Source organism: Paroedura picta, chromosome 7 (genome assembly GCF_049243985.1).
Source record: "Paroedura picta isolate Pp20150507F chromosome 7, Ppicta_v3.0, whole genome shotgun sequence".
Taxonomy (NCBI): domain Eukaryota; kingdom Metazoa; phylum Chordata; class Lepidosauria; order Squamata; family Gekkonidae; genus Paroedura; species Paroedura picta.
In genome coordinates, this window is record NC_135375.1 from 36,466,257 (window position 1) to 36,491,165 (window position 24,909).

The window sequence follows — 24,909 nt, forward strand, 5'->3', positions numbered from 1 at the left end:
AAACACCTGAGGAAGTGCTTAAAAGAAAAGAAAAAAGAAAATCTTCCTATATTTTCTCTTTTGAATGAATTAAATACTCCATAAAGCAAAACTCTCACAATCAAGAAGTACAGAATGAAAAACTGAGGCCTCCCCCCCCCCCCAAATTTCTCCAATAGAAAAATTTGTGAGAAAACTTTAAAAACTGCTATACTTTTTTTTCTTGAGTGATAAAAGGCTGGACTTACAAAATGACTGTTTCCAAATGTACAGCATGATTAAGCATAAAGCACTGAAAAAAATATCATACCGAACACATATACAACAGTCAATATTTTTTCTTTCAATGTACATAATTTTAGCAATAATCAATATGCTATAACATGTTTAAAAATACATTAAAGAATGCAGTATTTTAATGTAGAAAATGTTTAGCGTGATACTCCAAAATAGTGTTAATGCCATCTATTATATTCTGTCCAAATAGTACACTTTATGTTTTACTGCAAAATTTGTTTTCTACCTTTATCTTTTCCTACTTCTCAGATGGCAAACATTGAAGTTATATATGCTATGATAATACAGAATGCAGTAGTTTGCAACTCTTTCTAAGGATTGGGTATACTTATACGAAATGAAAGTATACTTTAAATTCCGTAATTATGCTAAATAGCACTAGCTTACATCCTGAAATATATATTATGCATTTGCTGTTGTTAAACCAGTAAAGAAGCTTAATTTTGACCAGAAAGCAAAAACAGCACATTTTATTTTTGTCAAAATTTAGTTTCCCGCCCATGACTTCAAAATTTCCAGAAAGATTATATCTTCCCTCCAATATGGATACTTTTAACAACAAATAAAAGTATTCTATAAAGACTGAACAGAAATGGTGAAGAAGAAACCACACTTCAGAATAGGGAAAATTCAACTCAAAGAAACCTCTTCTCTTTCTGTTTTGCTGTAATATCATACAATTTGCAGGTTTCATCATCAAATACAGTGGAACCAATCACTGCAAATAAAAAAGCCCTCACTTACCATCAGCTTGGCTATAGTTTTGAGATTTATGAAGTGCATTCTAACCCGTTTAAATGAAACTTTGTACAGTCACTTAAACCTTTCTTTAAAATCAATGTGCTTGCAGACCTACATCTTTTATTGCAACACTGGAGGCCTTGTTTTTTTTGTGTTCCACAAATAGGGTTCCACTGATTGCTTCTCAATACTTTTTACAATTTGAAGAGTCATCAAATCAAAAGCAAAAATAATTCACATCAACCTCACAGCCTCTCCATTATAATGAATATAGTTTACCTTCTTATTTAGCAATCTTTGACAAAGTTCACCACCACCATAAAATTAATTTTAAATATATTTTTGTTGAAGTTTTACTTTTTACAATTCAAGGGCCCCTGTTAGTTCTGTCTGTGTTTCCATTCTCTTTAGTTTTATTGAAAAGAATATAGGTTTAAATAATTTTACTCTCACATAAAGAGATCTTGTACTATTATTTCTAAGATGTTCCTTATTTAAAGACTATCTGGCATGTAATCAATTAAACCTGCATGTTATTAAAACTAAAATCAAGGAGCTTTTCCTGAGATGCTAATGAATATACAGTAGGTTATTCCTGCTGTTAAGGATGACTTCATCTGCAATATCTCCTATATTAGCAATACAGCAGAAACAAAATGGCTTCAAAATAGAATATGCATTTCCATGTTAATACTGATTTTTGTTCCTGTGAACCAGGCAGAATGTTAGTTTATTAACACTGCAATCCTAAATGGAATGTAACCCCCCGCCCCCCGTGATCATACTGACAAATGGACGTGGAAGGATATCACTGCAAGGCTACAATCCTATACATGTCAGTAGATACTTGATTACAAATTGTTACTTCTGAAAGTCCTCAAAAGAGGACACATTCATCTAAGTAACTGATCATCTTTCATTTTCCTGTCCAAAATGCATAATGGAAACAAACAAACAACTTTCACTGCCAAATCCATTTTGGAAATTCTAACTTTAAATCTTTTCTTGCAGATTAAACTCTCATTTCCCACAAACTAAACACATGAAATTAGGTTTCTACATTTCCTTGTCTCCTTGCCCATTTTTTCTCTACTGCTTCCCCACCACAGAAATTCATACTGTATTATCCCTGGGGGCATGACCTGACTTTTTATTCCCATTACACTGGAAAGCACTGCATATATTTAATGTCACAAATTATTTCTAAAAGCATCAACACAAATTGTAGGAAACTACATTTTTTTGCCCCTTTAAGGTGCTACAGAACGTTTATTCAAAGAGAGATGCTAAAAATTTCATTATTACTTAGTATATTACAAGATCATTTTAGATTGATGTCAATTTTAGATTGAACTACATACTAATCATCATATGTAACTGTTTTCCTGGTGGCCTACTGATAAGAGTTCAGTTGTGCTATAGTGAGAAGGTTAAATTTCATTGCTGCTCCAGTTATTTCTTTCCCTAGGGCTTCCAGGAATACAACAAATAAAGTCACAAGGGCTGATCTTGTCAGATCTCATAAGCAAAGCAGAAGTTGGCCTGGTCAATACCTACATAGGCAGATTCTAAAGAAAATTCGGGACAATTGAGTGTAGCAATGCAGACAAACTAAATAATGGTTTCCCTGCCCCCACCATTGTGATCACAGTTACTTCTATTAATACATCTCAGGTCCACTAAAGAACTTACACATAACACTTTTAAGGCCAGTTCACATAATACACATCTCACAGTCAGTAAACACTAATCCAGAAAGTACTTTTTTTCATGGTGTGTACAGAGTACTTCTGTGGTCGATATGTATTAAACAAATTAACTTTCATCTAAGAATTTGTACATTACAATGCAGATGAATTTATAACACATCATTTTAAAATACCAATCTTCAGAGTTTCCCTTTGCTCTAAACTGTGGTATTCCAGTACCAAGTCTAACAATCAAATGTGAATTAGATCTTTGACTTTAAAAATGGCTTACATCTTTTCCAGGAAAGCCAATCGATAATAAGGCTGTTCCATCATTGTCAATCACAAAGTCATCAACTGTGAGCTAAGTGTGTTATGCAATGTAACCTTGCAGTCAACATACACCAAAACAAAACTCCATTCTTCCTAGATGGATTTGAGTTCATTGAAGATTAAGTAGATGTCCTGCAAAAAAAACCCCTTAATTTTAAAACGTCTAATTTAGCCTTATGAGTCAATTTTGGTCTGAATGACCGTAAATAAATATTGATTGATTGATTGAGCATTATAAGTCACCCAATGCTCAAGATTTAGTATTAAATACTGGATTCTCAATTTCTCCTTTCAGTCCTTTACGGCATCATTTTGAGGTAAAGCAATAAGTTTATATATTTCAAAACAAGCCTGGGAAAGGTAAGATGACACTGAAAGCATACTTACTTCAAGCATTTCTTATTTCAGGGTAAAGAGATTTCAAACCATGTTGTCAACTAGATTTTAATGTAGCCTTACTGTCCAGCTCCAAAACTATCAGTAATTGAGTGTTTAAAAGACAGATACAGGGCAAAATGAATTGAGTGCCTTGTCATATAAAAATTGGACACTACTGTCTAATAATATTTTCCAAGCCATGTTCAAGACTCTTCTGTTGATTCTAAAATAAAAACAAATGGGTATTAAAAATACATCACTGATATTTGGTAGCTTTATAACTTTACAGGAACAGCAATCAGGACATGGATTCTTTCCCGGGGAGGAAAATGGCTTAATGAGAAATAGAAAAACATGATCCTCCATCTCTCTCTCTCTCTCTACCTCAAACAGTAATGACAAGCAATTAAGACTACATTATAATGCAGTGGTATAGAATAGAAGCGCAGAGTTTTTTATTGTTGTATGGAAGGTCTCCATTTCAATCCCTGGCATCTCCATTTAAAGGAACATAGAGTAGGTGATGCCCAAGATTGCTACCCAAGTGCCCAGAGAGCCTCTGCCAGTCAGAGCAGACAATACTTATCATGATAGACCATGGTCTGGCTCAGTATTACAACTGAATTTAGAACTATGATGTACCAATGTATAAAGTTTTACAGTAGTACTGCAAGAATCATCACAGATATATGTTCCAGTCTGCACTGCTGAACATGCCTATATAATTCTGGCTTAGAACTGCTCCATTAGGCATGTAGCTAAGTATTACCATTATAACTGAAAAGAGAAAAAGAACTCATGATTCTAAGTCAAAGCACAGAAGTAACAATATTAACACATAGGATCTCTTCATTGTGTTCCTAGGACACGTTTGGCAGTGCTAATGTGTGTATGTCTGTCAAAGCTAGTATTTTAACACTGACTTCTCATATGCAGTTGTTATGTGGCCATGGAGAGAGGAAAAGACAGAAAGCTGATAAACATTAGTTGATTTTGTGCATACACACCTATGAATGGTACTACCTGAATTCAGATTATCAGTCCTTTGCAAATCTTTTACTTTAAGACTCTTATTTAGACAGGATGACCTTCCCCTAAACTGCTGCTCCAGAAGCAGGTCCATCTCATCTCAGCTACTTGCTGAAATAATCCATGGTTTCAATTCAAAATCAAACTTTCATCCAATCCGGTTATAAAGTCTGTCTGTAATGACTTAATGTTCTCACTTTCTCGAAAGAACACTTACTGAAATGTGCACAACTCACAAATATGCCAAAAATATGTTTTAAACCTTTAATTTTACCACATAAAGACATAGACATAGACATAAAGACATAGACATAGACATCTATGAACATCCAGCATCTATTTATTTCAATGGTGAAGACCTAAGTGACCACCTATAAAGAATGCCTCCTTTTAAGTCTTTCCTCATACCTCTTCCTCCTTTCCAGTCACACTTAGCTAACTTAATCAATATTAAACCCTTCCTTTGCAGCACTCCGCATCTGCAGTGTATACAGGTCTCCCTTGCCTCAATATACATCTCAGAAAACTATGCCTGGTTCTAGGTCTTCCTACTGGGATAGACAGATAAGCATGCAACTTGTCAACACAGTTATTGGAAGACAAGCACACCACACAGTTAATTCGACAACCTGTGGAGAGAGAACAACTTAAAACATTTCTATTCACCCCTTCCATAAATTAAGACAGACTGAAATATTTTTTTATATGTGAGAATGGAAAATACAGCTTTAGAAAGGCTGATCTAAGTCCAAAGGATGATTCAAATCTAAAAGAAGCAGAAAACTATTAGGGCAAAATCAATCAGTGTTAGACCAAGGTTGTAAATTAAGCCCAAATTTGGTAGTTTCCCACTTTCATAAAAAGGGTAGCTTTATACAGTAGTTCCCATGTAGAACTGAAGGCTGAAGCTTGAAAGCTTAAAATGTATTCTTTTAAACTTTTAAATAATGAACTACAGGTTATGAGCCTCTTTTGGGAATATCTTGCAAAGTCTGAAAAAATAAACTGTATTATCGCTACCAATGCAACTGAAAGTAGGCACCTCCTGCTTTTTATTGTGCTTGAATCAGATTTAGTAATCCATTTGAGATGTCATTCTACTTCCCAATTATGTAGTGCCCCCTAACTTTACTGTTGTTTAATTTCATGTATTTGAAAGTTGAGAACAAAAAAATGCTCAGAATATGTTAGCTTATTTAAACCACAATTCTAAGAGCTGAAGTTAAGAATGTAACCATATAATTCCAATATACTATATTTTGAGTTAGGAACAAATCTTGTATATTTTCACAGCACAATTCTTTTTCTACTGTGCTCATCACCAAAATTCATATTCAGGATTCAAACTCAGAAGTATGAACCTTCAGATTCAGAATTTAAAAAACTGGAATTTCCAAATATCAGGAATGCAATGGAAGTCAAGAATAAACTACAAATTTTCACTTTTAAAGAAAAGTCTTTCATAAGGTTTTCTCAGTCCCTTTCCTTCCCCAGTATCTCTTTCACCCCCAATCAGCTAAGTAGATATGGAAGTCGTTGCCATAATTGCCCAGCAACAACACTCAAGCATTGGGCAATGACTGAAATCTAGGCATTCAGAAACTTGAACCAGTAGTACCAACTGCCACCACCACAGCACGCATATACACCTTTCCCCACTGACGACTGCTTTTTACTGATGCCTAGCAATGTAGAAGCAGAGTGGACTGATTGCCACCTTCTTTTCTTCAGTCACTCAGTAGCAGCTGCTGCAATGAATGCATGCAGTTTACCTGCAACTGTCTCCCATGCATTTGGAAATGAACATAGGAAGGACTATTTCTAGAGAGAGAGAATCAGTCAACAGCTATATAAAATTCACCAAGCTGGACAAGTTAAAAGAAAATAATAGATATATCTGTCACATGTAGACAGGATGTAGCATTATCAGCAGATGCTACTAGCAGTTCTATCCTAAAAAGTCTACACTGCAATTTGAGAAGACTGTTAGTACAGAAAGGACCCTCAATTTCTGTCAATTTCATATACTATAAATTATACCAAAGGTGCCAAACAGAATATTTGCCACCAGATTTACAATCATTCCATTTATATGGTTTAATATTTTATTAGCATTGTTATAACATAAAGGAAAATAAATTTTGAGGATGTCAATTTTTCTAATATACCTTTGCTATTTTGGATGGATGTCACTGGAGAATTAAATCAATACATGCCACTGAATAACGATTCAGCAAATATACAGTAATAGAAGACGCAGGAAAGTTAAGTCTCTTTCTCAAAATTCTAATTTCACACCTTTTATTTCAAAGTATATACAACATGTTAGCAAAATTGTTTAAATAAGCAACAACAAAAACATCAAACTGGAACTAGGTCTTTCTGGATACTTAATGAAACTGAGGGCCTCAAAGATGTATATACACAGAAAATTTAACAGTGTTGGATATGCTCCTATCAGTTTCGGGTTCACAATTCAACAACACTAGTTTGATGTTCAATTACTGTTGGAAGATCCAGCATTGTTTTACTGCTATGTCTCTTAGATTTCTTTAAAGAAAACATGGGACTAAAGTAGTAATAGTGGTGGTGGTGGTGGTGGTGGTGGAGGAGGAGGAGGAGGAGAGTTGGTTCTTATATGCCGCTTTTCCCTACCCAAAGGAGGCTCAAAGTGGCTTACAGTCGCCTTCCCATTCCTCTCCCCACAACAGACACCCTGTGGGGTGGGTGAGGCTGAGAGAGCGCTGATATCACTGCCCGGTCAGAACAGCCCAAGGTCACCCAGCTGGTTGCATGTGAGGGAGTGCAGAATCGAACCCGGCATGCCAGATTAGAAGTCCACACTCCTAATCACTACACCAAACTGGCTCTCATATTTACAATAGTGGGCCTAACATAAGTTTGGTGGATTAAAAAAAAATCTTCTTTGGGTATCAGCTGATTCTTGTAATACATCACAAACTGTTGTAATACATCGCAAACTGTTATTGTGAATTTCAATCATTTCGACAGGCAATTGGGAGAACAATGTTGGGGCAGCCAAGAACCTGAGGTCGAAAGCCTGCTTTGGCTCAGAGTTTCTAAGTCAAACATCCTTCCACTTTGTCTTTCCTGGGAAGTAATTGTACCTTTTATGATACACATCCACACATTCATTTTTAGCTACTGCTTGACCAGACAGTTATGAGTTTCATGTTGAATTTCAAGAACTATTTAGTTATAATCTCATGGACATTACTGCCTAACGGTCCAATTATGACAGAAAGCCACTGACCAAAAAGACTACAGAGAGATCATAGAATCTACTCTTCTGTCTAGTCTATCTAGTAGACATAAAAGGAAACATTTCTGCACTATCTCACCCAACGGGACCAAGTTGGTTGACTGGGCCAAATTTTGTCATAGAACTTTAGGTACTCTTTGGATATCATCTGTAACTATGTTGTTAGAACCATATAACATAAAGATTCTACTTCCACAGGGCGCTTCATAGCATTCTTCCAAAAACTTGTAGAACTGTATACTAAGCACTTTCTCTCTAATATGTTTAGCTGACATTACACAGCTGACACATCAGAATCAAATTCCAGTAATATGCATAACATCTGCTACCCAAAAGCTGATGTACTACTGAAGCCTATAGGTGGCCACTGGTAGAAACTGGACACATGACTAGATAAACCTTCAATTTGGGTTTTTAACATACATTGTAAGAAGTGCTAAATTTTAATGTTCTTCATCAAGAAAAATACACTTTATATATCAGGGTTCCTCGGTGTGGTATCTGTGGGCATTATAGCACTTGACAGTACTTCCTTGGATGCCCACCAAACTTTTCAGGAAGTAGACAGGGCTATTGTATGACCTTGCTATTGGGTGCCCTCAGTCAAAAGGCCAGGAAGATTGGTAAGCATCTGGACTTTTCCTAATCAGTGTGTGGTTCCATTGCCCTTTTCCCCAGGAGGTGTAAGGAAGGAGGCATTTTCTTTGAGTTTTAATGACCCATGGAAGGGTTAGTGGAACCATTAGAAGCTTGTGAGAGGTGGCTACCTATTAGCAATAATAATGAACTGGGAGGGGTGGGTCCCAGTGAAGACACAAATATAGAAAAATACAGACGCACTGGGAAACCAATATGGCAATAAAATATCCAAATTGGACTGATATAGAGTAGTCTCTCTTCAGTAATTCTTTTATTCTTATTTCACACAAGTCCTGACGCGTTTCGCCTTGCTTTATCAAGGAATGGTTTTTATATTTAAGGATCAACTTCAACTTATTAAGGAATCTCTTGATAGAGTATAAGGTCATACAATAGCTAAACTTAGCTTGTGGTGCTTCAGACGCGTCGGGACTTGTGTGAAATAAGAATAAAAGAATTACCGAAGAGAGACGACGCTATAGAAGTCCAATTTGGATATTTTATTGCCATATTGGTTTCCCAGTGCGTCTGTATTTTTCTGTAGCTATTAGCAATGCCATTCTATGATGAAGTGTGTGAGTTAGTTGCGGTTATCATGTATCACAATAATTTCAGGAACTGTGTTGGTACACTACATTTTGCACCCAATAGGTTGGAGGAGGAGATATATATAAACTTAAGTTTCCTGTTGCTCACAGCATCTCAGTAGCAATTTCTGTCTGATTCTGTGAAGGCAAAGGGGTGGTAGGTTACAGTAGATGAGCGATTGGAATGTGAGTGTCCTGCATAGTGCAGAGGGTTGGACTAGATGACCCATGAGATCCCTTCCAAGTCTATTATTCTATGATTTAAAAATCTCTGCTATAAGTAAAGTTTTAAAGAGTTTATTTCACTGACTAAGAATTCTGTAGCTTCAGAATATATTAAGTACAAATGCTTCACTACACTGAAGATTCAGAAGCCATGTTTCACTTATATGGGAGGAGTGTGTTTAGAAACATTAGTTTAAGCTTTATGATGGAAGCACCCCAGGAGAGGTTTTGTGTTTGTATGTGTGTTGAAGCATGAACCCTTCATTGCTACTCTGACCTAGTCTCTGGCACAACACTTCTTTTCCATCTTCCAGTCCTCTAGAATAGTGATCCCCAACCTGTGCTCTGCGGACCACATGTGGTCCTTCGACTAATTGGAGGTGGGCCCCGAAGGACGCCTTCCCCCCCCCCCGGCCCTTTACTTCATCCCCCCCAGCCCTTTACAACACACTTCATTGTTGTGGCATGTCTGTATCTTATTTAGAAGGGATGTTTAAACATTACCATAGCGATCAGAGAGCACTAGGGCAGTGGTTGAGAGTAGAGGAGTAAACTACCCCCCCCACACACTGGGCCTCAGTAAAAGGTGTTGAGTGGTCCCCGGTGAGTGGTCCCCGGTGATAAAAAGGTTGGGGACCACTGCTCTAGAACTACTTTAAACGAGGAATTAATTTCAGTGAAACAAAATGAATGAACACAAACAGTTCTAAAAATACAATACTCCAGGGTTTACGTTCACTTTTAAAATGTTCACTATTCTTGTTCCCTTGGGGATTATCTCTCTTATTAAAGTTCCAATTAGGTATCTAGCAATAAGTCAATGTGTTAAACCACAAACTTCTACCAAATTACAAGAACTGCACATACATCCTGTTTGACCTTCTGAATTCTCTTTTTTTAAAATGTTGATTGCAGTTAGGACCTCAAGTTGGCAAACGAAGTAGAAGTGTAACATTTCAGGAGAATAAAAACAGTATTGTTATCATTAGTATCTACCAGAGGTCCCCAATCTTTTTGAGTCTGCAGGCACCTTTAGAATTTTGAGAAGAGCTGTGGATGGCTGCCACAGGAGGTAGAGTAAAATGGAATGATACCCCCCCCTTTTGTATGCACTCTGATAAAAGCAAAGGAGCAAGCCCTACCGCTCTGTCTTGCTATCCATAAGAGCTCATCCTCATCACACTGATCTCTGCCCATTAGATTCAGCAGTACATTTTGGGGAAAGGATCATAGGTGGATTCTCAAAATAAGGATCTGGAAGATATCAACTACAAATGACTGCAAGGTTACACGAGGAAGTCTCCATATTTCCTTTCTTTTAATGCTGCTTTAAAGGAGAACATAGAGTACTAGACTCATGCCTCAGCATGCACAATTACATTTACATGAAAAATATCTGACAACCTGAGCTTTGACTCATGAACATTAGTACACTGGATATTTTTGTGGACCTTTAAGATTCTAATGGGCTCTAATTTTATTATGCCACCCCACATGAGAAATAAGATCTCCAAGAAGAGTTAATTCCTTATAATGTTATCAGAATTGGGGTGCTAGTGATAGTGGTCTACTTGCTTCAAAGGAAGGACCCTGCAATAAATTTCATATCTATATGGAAGATAATTTTATGGGATGCTATCTTGGAAGTGATTCTATTTCCTTTCAAAAGGTTTTGCCAAATAATCAGCAGTATACATTTGCCAAATCTAGACAGAGAAAGGGAAGTTCATTTAAAAGTAGACAGCCAGTTAAAGCAAAAGTAAACCGTAAACAGAATCAAGCAATAAGCAGTAAACAGAGTCAACTACAAGACTAGATGTCAGCAGTCAGTAAGAATGAAACCAATCAAAAATACACTAGAATTATTTTTTACACTAAGTAAAACATAATTGCTGGTAGGCATGCTTTCAGGTGGTTTCATCCTAGTAGTCATCAGATTTACTGATTCCAGTATACTTTGGTCAGGATTATGGAATATCATTACGGTATTTTATGGCTCAAATCTCGAGCATATAAAGACTGCTGTGCGTGGGTAATTTGTTATTACTAAAACTTTTAATTCCTTTTGTTCACACACACTATTTTTTCCATCTAGGTATGAAAGTATGTGCAACAGCAAGCCTGCATACTATTAAATCATGGACATCTTATGTGTTCTTCTTCACGCAGCTATTGTTTCCCCATTCATTTTAAAGTGCAGAAACTACCCCTCCCTCTTCTTTACCAACAAAAATGCAGAAACATGCATCTTTCCTAATTTTTAAGACTATTATGGGGTCAGAGAGAGACATGATTCCCCTGTTTAAAATCAATTGATCAGTTCATACAAATGAACTTGGAACTGTCAGTATACTAATGATAGCCAGGATAAAGACACCATGGTGATCATTGGGTGCCTGGGCTCTTCAATCCCCACTGCCTGGGAACTTGTGTTCAGTTATAGCTTCTGGTCTAGAAGACCTGGAAGCTCAGGAGCCACCACCAGAACCTGTCAAGGACCATGGCTGCCCCCAAGAGAGAGCAGAGAATAGCCCAGTTCAGATGGACTAGCTGACCTGGATCCAGCAGCTGTGGGTAACTGCAGACCCCAGGTCACTGCTACAGCTGCAAACACTCACTCCCATAAATTGAATGTTCAGCTCTAAACGTTGTAAAATTAACAGTCGCAATAGTGCTTGGTCTTCCTGCCTTGCTGTTACTCAACTCCAGCCTGCCTCAAATCCTTAGGTGAGAGCAGGGCAACCCCAAAATTAGGAGGCAATTGTCTTAGGGGCTCTTACATCAAGACCATGGAGGACAGAAATGCACCTGGTAGAACCACAGGGTATGAAGAGGCATAGCTTTACATTCAGATGAAAGTTGTCAATGAAAGCCAACAAGGCTATCTCCATTCCATTCTGCAACTCACACGACTGAAAATGGAGTAGATTAGCTATCCAAGAAGACCTGGAGTTTGCTACCGCTCTCTCAATCAGTTTGCCTAGAAAGAGCAGATTAAACACTATGATAATTGGCAAATATTATTTTTCTATGGGGCAGTTTTTAAAGCAGTGGATAAATAATTGCCTCTTTGACTGAGGGAAGCTGGCCTGTTAGTGAATGATTTATGATAGACATTAAAAGGCTTGATGATGTGGTCCTTACATGATTTTAGCAGCCAGAATATGTGATCCAGGACAGATCCCAGGATCTTGCCAATATCCATCACAGAAATTGACATAAAAGGTCAATATATGGAACCTTTCTTCTGACAAATCTACATTACAACCAGTATTGAGATCTGAGTGTATATCCAATAATTTATCAGTGAAAATCTCTGCAGAAGTTTCACAACCAGTCGTCTGTTCTTGAGCCAATAAAGGTACATATTTCAGAGTCACCAGATGCAGAGCTACTTTGAACATTTAGGATGGTCATTAACTAACCGATGCAATGTTAGTAGAGAAGTAACATATCTTTGCCATTGTTATTGCTGCTTCCTAGGTGTTCCAAAAAACTTTACAGCACAATTTGTCAGATTCAATATGTTCTACCAGCCTTGCTCTACATCTCCCAGCTTAGTAAACCAAATCATTTTCTTGCTGATACACAAACCAAGCCAGTTTTCTCTTTCTGTAACATTCCGCAGTGGCCTGCACTATTGTGCCTCACTGATCTAGTACTGTATTAGTGTGGAGCTGGGGAAAATATGGGCCCTTACATCATCAGCTTTCAGGATGCAAGCGAGATGAGACAGGTGACAAGCATCTGGACAAATGACTGGACTTGATAAACTCCACCCCAAACCTACCAGCCTCAGTCTGCACTGAAACAGTGCATTCATCAAACATCCTGCTCCAGGTAAAAGATTGCCCACAGCACTCACACACACAACATGCTGGGGGCCATAAAGTAGTCATAGAGCAATCCAGGATTATAGTCAGGATGTGCTGATTGTCCAACAGGTGTTCTGTGTCAGTACTGCTCCTGGTTTCCAAGTAATTAACTATTATCACTCTTCCTCTCCAATAGTGGCTGACATTCATCTACTTATTGTGCACTATGGCCATGCCCCTGGGCCCAGAGCCCACAGGTCAAAGCCCTTGTATCTCTGGGGCTGGCCTTGTTTTAAATGTGTAGCAGCTCCATGCCCATTAAAAACATGGAGACACACCCAGGAGGAGTAGCTTGCCTCTCAGCAACCTTTCCCAATATATACTTCTATTTTCCCACGTGAATTAAAACCAGACGGGTTGGTTCAGATTAGTAAATTTATCAGTAAACTTGATTGGCCTGAGCCAGCATCAAGCCGAAGCTACCTTAGTTATAGCTGAACTGGAACCAAATCACAAAGTATAATGGTTTGCCTCCCTGCTGATGCTGACATGATAAATGCGAACATTAAGGGGGGGGGGGGACAAGATTGAAATGGTAAGCTTCAGAAAAGGGAAGATAGCTACCAATATCATGCAAAAGGAAGGAAGGAAGGAAGGAAGGAAGGAAGGAAGGAAGGAAGGAAGGAAGGAAGGAAGGAAGGAAGGAAGGAAGGAAGGAAGGAAGGAAGACAAAAGAAGAGTAGAACAAACAACTTAAGCTGGTATGTTTGCACTTAAACTGGTTTAAGTGACTCATGGATCAAAGCTTAAATCTGAAGAATAAGCATACCAGCAGGAACAAATCTACAACCTGTAGTTCATGCTGCAAGACAGTAATTTCATTACAGTGAGCCAATTCACCGTTTAAAGGATTTTTATGCAGAATTGGTTTTATGGGTAGCACAGCTGTGAAAACAGGGGGGGGGGGGACTTCAAAGTGGAGAGGCAGAATACCAAGAAGAACCCGTTTTTCTTTCACAATTGTACAGAAAACAGGTATTACTGCTGTTTACAGCAAACAGAAGTGCCTCCATACAGAGGAATAAAAAAGACATGTATTTTATTAACACAGAAACATATCTAGATCTGCCCAATTATTAATCCCAGGAACAGCTAGTAATCATTTTCTGTTATCATGTTCGATTATGGCATTTCTTCTGGATACCTGGAGTATACATGCTATCACAACAAATGAGTTTTAACTCTGAAGTGGCTTGAAATGACTTCTTATTGAAAAGTATATCAGGAAAACCAGTTTCTTCATGCAGACTTAATACAGTATTTTTTGAGTATCTTTTGTGCAACTGCACCTGTGAACATCATTGATATGGGATAAGAAGTTGAAGAAAGACATATTTAAATTTAATGTAGATTTCTAACTGCCATGGGCTTCACAATCAAATTACTGAACAATCACGGCAAATGGAAACACAATCCTTTGTGAGAACAACTCAATATTAATTAGAATTTAAGGAGATAAGTAACTGGCTAAGTGTCTTGATGCCTTTACATTGGGTCAAGACACACTGCAATCAGTATAAGAACCAAAATCTGTCACATAATAGATTAATAATAGATTTTATTTGTTTCTACAAGCTTTTACATACTGATCAGTAGATGCTATATTTTTTACCTAAGCATGAGGATTCTTGATTTACAATCCAATTCTACACAAATGTTTGCACACAACTAGTTCACAACAATATACACATACATCTGTTCCCTCTTAATAAAACAGTAAGGGGTGTTCGGGTGGGCTGTGTCCATGATCAAAACTCCCGGATTAGCCCCTTGGCCCCGGATTGACAAGCGGACAGACCAGAGTTCCAGGACAATCAGGAGACATGGCTGCCAGTCTGCTCCTGACCACCAAAGGGAGAGGAGGTCAGCAGGGCTGCCAAGGGGAATGAGAACAGTGGCTGAGCCAGCCTTTTTCACCCCAAGGCTGTCCTAACTGTCAAGTCCAACTGCAAATTGCCTCAGAACCCTGACAGAGCTGGCAGGAGGCTGGTGAGTGCGCTCCCTCCCACCCTTCAGGCCTGCTGCGAAGGAGCCTCTGACACGCCCTGACAGAGGGGAGGAAGGTATTTCCAAGAGCAACACAGGGGAGCCTGAGGACATTCCTTTTGAGGGTGGGGAACTTTCCCCTTCTGCCAAATAGTTGGCTGACAGGGAGGCCACAGAAAAGCCCCTTCTCACTTAACATACTGCTCTGGGCCGGGGGTTAGATACAGCCAAGCCATGTGTCTTTCTTCTTTGCAACTCTCTGCAGATTTGAGGCTACTGCACTGCAGATGAAACTGGTTCTTTTGTCTCCTGTTTCATCTGCACAACAACCCTGTGCAGTAGGCCTCAAGTCTTTCAATTCAACAACAACCTGTGTGGGAGGCCTTAAATGTTTCTCTACCACAACCCTGTCCAAAGTAGCCCTTTCTGCCTGGGGAGCTGACCTTTATACTCTACAGGTGAGCTGTAATTCCAGGAGTTCTCCAGGCCCCACCTGGATGTTGGCTACCCCTGGGTTGGAAATATTCCTGGAGGTTTGGAGGTGGGACTTCGAAATCCCTCAGAGTCCAGCCTTCAAAGAAGCCATTTTTGCCTGCAATTGGGAGGGAGTGGTGCAGGTATGTCCCTCTTGGCTATGGCCAACCCTTACCAGCAACTGTTTATATTCTGGGGCGCAGACAGGCAGACCAGCATCGGTCCTGTGAGCCTGGAAACTGCAAGAAGATCTAAATAAATATTTACAGCCTGAAACTGTAAATAGTGAACAAGTAAATGGCTGGAGACACATGGGAACTGACTTTACTTTTTCCAACCTTGGCCTGGCAAATAAAAAAAAAAGTATAAAAAAACCTTACTAAGGTCGACTGCTGTGCACAGAGAGTCTTCCTCTTAGGGTTGCCAGCTTCCCTGTGAGGCTCTCTACCCCACCTCCCTCATTGAGAGTCTGCTATGGGGAGAGGAAGGGAAGATGATTGGAAAATGCTTTGAGACACCTGAGGCCTGCTGGGTCACTGCGGCCCATTCCCAGTTCTCTCAGACCTCTCACAGCCCCACATAACTCACAGGTTGACTATTGTGGGGAGCCGAACAGAAAAGGTGTTTGTAAACTGCTTTGAGACTCCTTTGGGTAGTAAAGAACAGGGTACAAAAATCCATTCTTCTGCTAAGGAGCAACCATGAAAGAAGCATGTGGGCACATAACATTTTTCAACAATGAAAAAATGGAAAAGGAACAAGGTGGACGCCTGTGTAGTGTAACTACCCCATGTGTATTAGGGCAGAGGGCATTTCGGTGTCTGTGGCCTAATTCACACAAGAAGGGAAATTACGCAGAACTCTGGGTAATTGGTTGCCATGTAATCTTCCCCCAAGAAGAATCTCCAGTCTGATTGTCCCTTCACACATCTGAAGACATGGCTCTGGAAAGCTCATCTGTAACTACTATGCCACAATTCCCAAAGGTCAGTCCTCTCCCATACTCAATGAACATTCCACACCACAGATTCTTGACACCCATATCTCCACACCCATGCCCTCATTTGCCACCACAACCTCCCACACAACACACACATTCAACCCCATGCCCTTACAGACTGCACAACTCCTCCCCTTCCTCTTCCCACTGCCAAGCTCTAGTGCCCATTGTATTTTTAGATACAACGGGATTTGCCCCTAGTAATAAAATATATTACAATAATAAAAATACAATACTAAACCTACAGCTTAGAAACAGCATCCCCACCCCCTTTACTCTCTCAGCTCCCTCTACTGGCTACACCAGGCAGGATATTACAACAATATAAATAAATCAATGGGGAGGCCAAAAGGGAGAAGAATGGAGAGAGGCCCATAAGCTTTGAATAAATTGGTCTCAACCATAGGCCTGGAAAAAGTGTTATTTTACAGACCCTATAGAACTGACAGCTCCATCAGGGTCCAGATCTCAACTAACAATTTGTACTATCAAGCTGAAGCCAGGGCTGAAAAGGCTGTGTATCTGGCTGAAACCAGGCAAATGTCCTCGGGGCCAGCAATCACCAGCAAATTGGTGTTAACACAGTGCAGTGCTCTCTGGGAAAGATATTAGGAAAGGTGGTGCCTCAGATCGCATATGGCCTTAATCAATACTAAGCCCTTGAACTTGATCCAGAACTCCATCAGCAACCAGTGCAACTATAGGAGGGCCAGTCGAATAAGCATCCTCCATGGAGTCCACATAAGGATCCGAACCACTGTATTTTGTACCAGCTGTAATCTCAGATCAGGGCCAAGAGTAGTCCTGCTGTAAATTACAGTGATCCAGTCTAGAGGGAAGTGTTGCATGGATCACTGTGGCTAAGTCTTCTGGGGCTAGTAGCTTTGCCTGGCAAGCTACATTTGTGACTTGCGTCTCCACTGACAAGAAGAGTCAAGGGTCACCCCGCTCCCAACTCTTGACTGTGCATGAAGCTGTTAATCACGGCAGGGGAAGACCACTTCCTCTTCTAGCCCTTCCTTCCCCAGCCACAGAACCATCATCTTCAAGAGGCTGTGTTTCAGTTGGTTCTGCTAGAGCCATCCTGCCATGCCCTCCAGACATGTGACCAATGATTCTGGGGGTGCATTTGGCCAGCTGCCCATCAACAGGAAGAGCTGGGTATCATCAATGTACTGCTGATATCCTAGCCCATTCATCCAGACCTGCGCATATAGATGTTAAATATTGGAGAGAGAATTGTGCCCTGTGGCATCCCACAAGGAGAGGATGGTAGCATGACCGCTCTTCTCTGACAGCTACTCTCTATCCCCGACCATTCCAAATCCCATCTCAAGACAATTCAGGAGCTTCTAAATGCAGAAATCTATGTGTTCACTGCAGTTTCACAGTTGGCACTTTTTGTTCATTGAGTTTCACAGGGCATGCAAGACAGAACTCTTCCACCAGTGAAAACATCTACCTCTAATTGGCCTCCCTCCTGTATTGCACCCCCCACACTGGGTTCTAGTCTTTACACCCAATGGCAGATTTTTAAAAAATTGTTAAACTGTGATTTTAATTGTATTATTGGACATATGTTGTTCACCGCCCTGATTCTGCTTGAACAAAGAGAACAATTTAGAAGTCCAAATAAATAAAACAGAAATAAATTATTCACCCATATAGTGAGCACTATATATAAGATCAGTTACATTAACAATCCAGGATGATACATATTATACATTCTGCCTACACAACAGAAATTAAGCTGCACCAATATGAATTTAGAACAAAATTAGAGTTCATTAAGAGCAACGAAGTTTAATTCTGGGTATACGTTTTTGCGTGCACATGGTACCTGATGAAGTGTGCCAAACACATGAATGCTTAAACCCAGAATTTGATGGTCTTAAAGATGCCACAGTATTCAGTACACAAATTTTGTTGCCTCAGATCTACACAACTATCCACCTGAACTAATAAGAATCTAGTCATGTGCTAATCAGAAAAAACACTACAAAGAGAGCCAGTTTGGTGTAGTGGTTAGGAGTGCGGACTTCTAATCTGGCATGCCGGGTTCGATTCTGCGCTCCCCCACATGCAACCAGCTGGGTGACCTTGGGCTCGCCACGGCACTGATAAAACTATTCTGACCGAGCAGTGATATCAGGGCTCTCTCAGCCTCACCTACCCCACAGGGTGTCTGTTGTGGGGAGAGGAATGGGAAGGTGACTGTAAGCCGCTTTGAGCCTCCTTCGGGTAGGGAAAAGCGGCATATAAGAACCAACTCTTCTTCTTCTTCTACAAAGATGGTGAGAGGTTTGGAGACCAAGTTGTATGAGGAAAGGTTGAGAGAGCTTGTTTAGCCTGGAGAGAAGACGACTAAGAGGTGATATAAGTATCCTCAAATACTTGAAGGGCTTTCATATAGAAGATGGAGCAGAATTGTTTTCTGTTGCCCCAGGGGGTCGGACCAGAACCAATGGGTTAAAATTAATTCAAAAGAATTTTTGGCTAAACATCCGGAAGAAGTTCCTGACAGTTAGAGCTGTTCCTTCAGTGGAACAGGCTTCCTTGGGAGGTCGTGGTTTCTCCTCTGGAATTTTATAAGCAGAAGCTAGATCATCATCTGACAGAAATGCAGATTTTATTAACTTAGGCAGATTGTGAGTGGGTGGGCAGGTAGCTGTGAGTTCCTGCATTGTGCAGCAGGCTGGACTAGATGACCCTGGAGGTACCTTCCAATTCTATGATTTGTGAAGATTCCTCAACTCTGCAAAAGGGCTAGGGCAAAAATCCTCACACTTTGTTCACTCAATCTACTAACGTAGTATCTCCAGCCCTCCTAAAGCTGGGAAAGATGCAGAGGCTTTTTTCATGATTCAAATATTATTTACAATCACCTCTAACAGGTTTACACAAATTGTCCACTACAACAGATCAAATCTAATGCAACTGTATAAATGTCTAGTTACATGCTTAAGGGACAGAAAAGCTACTCAGAACAAGTATCTACTGGAACCTTTAAAACAGATTAACCTGTTAATCCTGTTCTCACTTTCAGTGTTAGCACTGAATTTGTTAGCCTCTAGCCTTAAAGGTGCCAGAAGTCATCACTTACACTGGCTCCCATGGGTGCATTCCAAATACTTTGAATTAAGTCTTACAAAATGAGCTATTAAAATATTGATGGGATATACAGAGGCAAGTCTGCTAAGACTAAAAGTTAGAGATGTCCTTGTGCACTCACTTTTCGTTCAGTTCCACCACCTACCAAAAGAAGTAATCAAAACCAGCATTCAGCACAAGAATTTTCTTTCCATCCCTAACTGCATTGGTTCAGGAAGCTAAGTCCCTGGGACTTCAAGCTGCACTGCTCATGAACACAATACATGTCACAGTACCAATGACTTATTTATGGTGGAGAGATTTCAACCTCTCCAGCTAATTTATAGGTTATTACGTATCTGGCTCACATATATTCCTGGGGATCTGTGTTTGCCCACACTGGTGGTAGCACTTGGAGTACATCTGTGCGGAGGGTACTTCCATGCATAGTGGCTCTAGAACAAGAATACTGAGCTTGTTACAGTGACATACAGGAAATTTCTTTTTGCAGTGCTAATGTAAGTGAGCTATAAATTTACTTCTACAATTTTTACTCTGAAACCTTTTCTCTTTTATATACGATATAAGACGTGCTTCTGTGTTCTTTAAGGAAAACATCCAGTGACAAACTATACAATCTAAAAGAGATTCAAACTTAAAGTGACTTCACTCACACCTACAAATCCAGATTCTAAATCCTGGGGTCACGGATTACATCATTTTTGTGATGACACTAAATATTTAGTGGCAACAGCAAGAAATATATTCACATTCTCACCAGTGTGTGTCACCTTTAGCATTAAGTTTTTCCTTTCTTTAAAGTTTTTAAGGTGTCGACTGAGCATTTCTCTTTCACTATACTAGAGGAAGCTAACAGGTATTTGAAAACTTGAGGCTTCCCCCCCCCCCCAAACTTGCATATATGTGCACTATAGCAGCTCATTATCAAAAGATTCTTACAATTTGGTAGGGGTTTTCCACACACAAACAGGCTTGTAGCATTTCTCCAATGCTGTTACAGTTGCCCACAGAGCACAACAAAAACAAGGCTACCACATGATGGGTTCCCTCTCATTTTTTCTGCTCCAACTGTGGCCACTCCTCCCACACACCCATTAGGGGATTTTTTAGGTGTTCTTTTTAAATCATCAACTGTTGTTATAGCATTACAATATTCTAATTATATCTATCATGTTCCTGAATTCCCAGCTTTCATTTTTTTAAATCTCTAGACTACCTTATTGCAAAGGTATAACACGAAGGCATTATCTCCACAATGAAAGTTGCTAGAGATTTATTCCTTTTAAAAAAAACTAGCAACTCTCAGAATGTGACAAACAGAAAATTGTAACAGTATAACAATAATCAACTGTTTTTTTCTCTCTTAAAGCCCTCCAGTGGCCAAGCAAGGAGGCCTTTGTGACGCCTTGAGGTAGGTAAAATGGCACTGATATGGGTGGTACTGGGAAGATCCAGAGTTTCCCATCAGCAATGGTGGCCTCCCCAGCCTCGCCACAACTTTTTCTAAAACATCACAGCAAACTAAGTTTTGGAAAGATTGCAGGAAACTTGAGAGATGTACAGATGCACTATTATGCTGTGGGGAAGCAAGAAAATAACATGCTTCACAACAGCATCTAATTCAGGACAAACCTGTGTATAAGTGATCACAAGATGTCAAAAGACAAAGTACAGTAGTTATTGGGCACCCTTCTCAGAAAATTATTCTGACGATTTTAGCACTTTTGTGATACCTCTAGCAGATTTATATGATGAGTGATTATATACCCACTGCAAAATATCTCCTGCAGAAGCACAAGTCCAGCAGTTTGCTGAAATATGCAAAAAATACAGCAATTCTAATGAATGTTAGTTACAAAGTCCATTAAAATTAAATTCAACTTAAAGACAGGACACACAAAAAGCAAAAGTAATTATTAAGCACTAGAAAAGTGAACTCAGACATCTTTACCATGGTAGTTCTGTTAATTAAGTGCAATTTTAGTACATCTTTGTTGCCTTTTTTCTCACAACAGATTCTCCAAGGGGACACACAGCATATGCCATGGAAATAAGTGCCCACAAAATTTTTGCAAGTATGTTTTTCCTTACATCAGAAAGGACACAAGAAGTGTGTCTAAAAAACAACTTTTAAGTATTAAAAAGTTATACATTTACCATACAAAGATTCAAATTAAGAGTATAACATACTTATGTTCTAAAACAGAGAACAGCAGCCTAGAAAAAGAAAGTCAACTACATTATTTCCAGTTTCAAACCACAACAAAAAATATTCTATTCTCTACATGTACACAAGCTTCATCCACAGATTCACTGTATCAACATTCAAACTCACTTAGGCTACAAGTTCAAGTAGAATTATAAGGCACAACTATATATTAGCAAAACAGTTATATCTTGGAAGTATTTTCAAACACAAATACATTTTCTTCTTAATCTGATCTGATTAAGTAAATACAATGCATTCCACAAAGATTGCTTAAAAAAAACAGTCTCTATAATCCTGGAGCCAAGTTGAGCATGCTTGTATCCTCATTTAAAAAAACAGACTAAGAATACATTACTAGATCCCAGATTATACTCAGAAGTGCTGTATTACACATATGTATCACTGCAAATCCTTAATTTGTATGTAAACATTTCATTCTTCTGTCAAAACAAGAAATATTTGTTACGAAACAATATTTCAGGTATGAACAATTTCACAATTCCATTTATACATGAGAAGTTTAGTTCATCATCATCATCACTATCTGAGTACAGAAAGATGTTTCCCTGCACTCTTAACTGTAGTCATTTCAATATGACGACAATTGCTCTCAATAGATCCATATCCCTAGGGTGAGAACTGTACTGTGACGGAAAAATACCATAAGAAAACAAATGTACAGAACTCTTAATTTATAACTCTGCTAAAGTAGGTACATGAGTGATCATAACACTTCAATCTACTGGAAAGTGACTTGAAAAGAATTATATGCACTATAAGTATATAGCATTGTGTGTATCTGTATAATGATATACATCAGAATCAAGAATTCAAAAACTTTCTTATATTTTCTAAATGCTCCTTACTTGGCACAAAGGTGACACTGTTCAGATAACACCAATGTTTTAGCATTGTTTTATTTAAACAATATATATTGTATAGTAACATATACACAGTACAACAGCAATAACATTCCTTGGTGCAAGCTGTAATAAATGGGAAAGTGAATATATTCATATCAAATAGCACCATCTAGCAGTTCCCCTAACTTAGCTTCAGAGGGTACCTATTACTTTGTAAGCTGAGTTGTCTTCTGTTTAAAAAGATACTATTTATATCACATTATTTATATCAAATACAAACTTACAACAAATATGTATAGCCAGAAGAAGCTGGGGCAAAGAAAAACAATACTGAGCAGCAAGCACACATGACAAAAACACTCAAACTCACCATGTTTCTACAGAAAGACATGACAAAAGCCTTTGTTTTATATACTTAAACTAATTCTACTTCATTCATACTGAATTTTAGGAATTGACAAAATAAACACGGAAATAATAAAAAATACAAAACCAACTTATAACTTCAGTCAAAATATATGATGCAATTATATGGTGAAAAGTTTCTTTCAACTGCTTCGTTGGAAATAGTTCACTGCTTTAAAGAAATTGTAAGTTGCTCACTAAGTTCTAAATTTTAGTCACACTGTTAGCTTTTGTGTCTCCTCCCTTGAACTCTTCCCTTGCATAAGGTTAGGCATACAATGATCAAACAACTGACAACTGATTTAAGGTTCTGGCCTACTTCTTTGTCTTTGGAATCAGGAAGTAATGCTCTCCAAAATACTGAAGCAAGGAAACCCTTTAGGTGAAGGTTCACAGCAAACTGCCTCAAGGGAAATATATCAGCATGGTTAACATATTCATTCTCATGTTGAGTGAAATTCTAAGCATTAAGTAGAATGGCAACTTAGAAGAAAATTTGCGGTTGGCAATCCGTGACCCCACACACCTTGTCTTAAACCTGTGCAGATAACTAGCACGGGAAGAAAGAAGTGAATGCCCTGAGACAAAAAGCTGTTATCACTTCTTTCACCATCCTAGGATCAGAAATACCTTCTTCACAACCATCTCTTCCCTGTGTTTTGCTAAGTCAATGAGGCACACTGTAGCTGTATTTACATCATGAAGTGAAAGCAACTTCAGAAATCCAACTTCAGCCATGCCTCAGGATTACAATAACTCGAAAAAATCACATCTTCATAGTTTTGTGTATTTTTAACATGTTGACACTGTTTTCTGATTTAATCACTTGATCCATTTTTTTTGTTTAAAAATGCTCTTGCAAACAAACTGGCAAGAACAAAAGCTCTTAAAATTGAGAGCTCAGCATGTATACAAGGATTAAATATGGTTTGCAATTTTGCATATTAGGTAAATATGGAAAGAACTTTATCTACTGCAAACTTTTCCCACTTTTTAAATAAGTTTTAGTGTTTCCAAAACAGGTGAATGAAAGCACTGCAAGAGAATATGTTCTCCTGCAAGTCAGGATCTCTCTCCACTCAGCCAAATTATTACAGGCTGAAATACAGAAACATCAGTCTACCAGTGCTCCCCCACCCCCAAGATAATCTGCCATTCCTCTTTTTACAGTCCCAAACTTCACTTCTGTTCCTCCCCCTACAGCCAACACGATTTCACCTCTCTATCAAAACATGTCCTACTCCAAAATCCCTCCAACCCCTATACAGACACCCAATCAGCCGTCATTTTGTCCTTTAACTGAACTACAATGGTCATCTACTGCCAACCTAGACCAGGATGTGCCAAAAGAAAGTGTTCAAGGCAGAAGGGAAGTAGAAAAGAGGAGGGGGAGAAGGAAGACAGCAGGTCCTGATTTTTAAAAAAAGAAAGTTGAGTGTCGCGGAGTTTACAGGCGGCGCAGAGAGGCTTTTCTTTCTCCCTCTCCCCAGCGGAAGCCTCACACCAGTACAGTCCATGCTCTTTTGTTACCAAAGTTACTCCGGCACCATCTCCTCCTCACCTCTCAAATCGACCCTAAGACCCTTCGCGGAGAGGGAGGCGGGGGGAGGGAGAAAAACCCCGCCAAGCAAAGAGCCTAAACGCTCCCCCAACCCCAAAGCTTCGCCGCGGCATGAGGCACCCACAGCCCGCTCGAACCACTTTCCCTTCACCCACTGAACTACAGCCTCACGTCGCCCTCCCAGGTTCCCGGGGGGCGCAAGCACCTCCTGTCCCGTCCCCAGCCAACGCAGAAAGAGCGCCAGAC

General features: G+C 39.2%; 1 protein-coding gene and 1 long non-coding RNA gene across 14 annotated transcripts in view; one reads left to right on the plus strand and one right to left on the minus strand.

The window, feature by feature from the left end:
- SSBP2 (single stranded DNA binding protein 2) overlaps positions 1-24,909 on the minus strand; it is a 156,078-nt gene that overhangs the window by 112,517 nt on the left and 18,652 nt on the right. The window lies entirely within an intron of this gene.
- Positions 15,036-21,724, plus strand: LOC143842395 (uncharacterized). Its single transcript, XR_013233078.1, has 3 exons — positions 15,036-15,117; positions 20,995-21,036; positions 21,641-21,724. It is a non-coding gene; the product is annotated as an uncharacterized LOC143842395 (long non-coding RNA).